The sequence below is a fragment of the Olea europaea genome, chromosome 11 (genome assembly GCF_002742605.1).
Source record: "Olea europaea var. sylvestris chromosome 11, O_europaea_v1, whole genome shotgun sequence".
In the NCBI taxonomy this organism is placed as follows: Eukaryota; Viridiplantae; Streptophyta; class Magnoliopsida; order Lamiales; family Oleaceae; genus Olea; species Olea europaea.
This window is the reverse complement of record NC_036247.1, coordinates 9,579,803-9,580,803: the sequence shown is the minus strand read 5'-3', so window position 1 is coordinate 9,580,803 and position 1,001 is coordinate 9,579,803.

Below are 1,001 nucleotides of genomic sequence, written 5' to 3'. Positions count from 1 at the left end.
AACAAAAAATTCCCACTCCTTCATATAAAATTCTTTTTCAAATATATTTTTGTACACAAGTAACGGTTGAAATTAGTTTGAATTGAACTATTAATCAGAATTATTGGCAAATGATAAAATGTGCTTTGATGAAATTCATTTCATACTAAATGTTTGATCCCAAAACTACTTCATACTAGAAAAATTAATTCCAAAGTTAAGTGGAGTTCTTTCCTAATGATAATATATTATAAAGAGAAGACAATAAGCACAAGTTTAATAGCATGGTGCTGATGTCAATTGCTGACGAAAATAAATCATTCCTAAAAATCGTCATCTTGCTTAATTAAAAACAAACTCTTGTAATCAAATAATTGAAATAAAAATGACAAGCACATGGATAAAAGGTCAACGGCTATATATTAGGAATCATTTGATATAAAATTAGCTGCCAAAATATTTTTATTTTTATTTTTTTGATAAAAAATAAACTGCGAATTTATAACTTGATGGTGATTTGCATGAGATATTAATAAAATATGACTTGACTTAAAAAATTAATAAAATGTGACTCCATGAACCTAGTACATATAACATCTATTAAAAATTCCTCTATTTCTACGCGAGAAATATTTTAGGTTAAATTAATAAATTATGCAACAAGGGGATAATTTCTCAGTTTTGGATCACCTTCTTCATAAATTGCTTGTCTAGTTACGTTGCAGCCAAACAATAGTTCAGTTATTTGATACTGTTTTATTTAACATTTTTTAAGGTAACCTATAATAAACTTTATAAGCTATGACAAACTTGCTATAATATTATGAATTATGAATACTTCTCTGAATACCAATTATTTTGATTATAAACGTTGTACAATAACTCTACAATGACAACACAGTATTGAGACGACCCTTATATTTTTGTAGTTTTCTTTTTTTCCAACACAATATGTTTTCGCAAAATCTTTGATAGCATCAATACTCGTAAAAGAAGTATTAGACCAAAAAAAATAAAAAAAA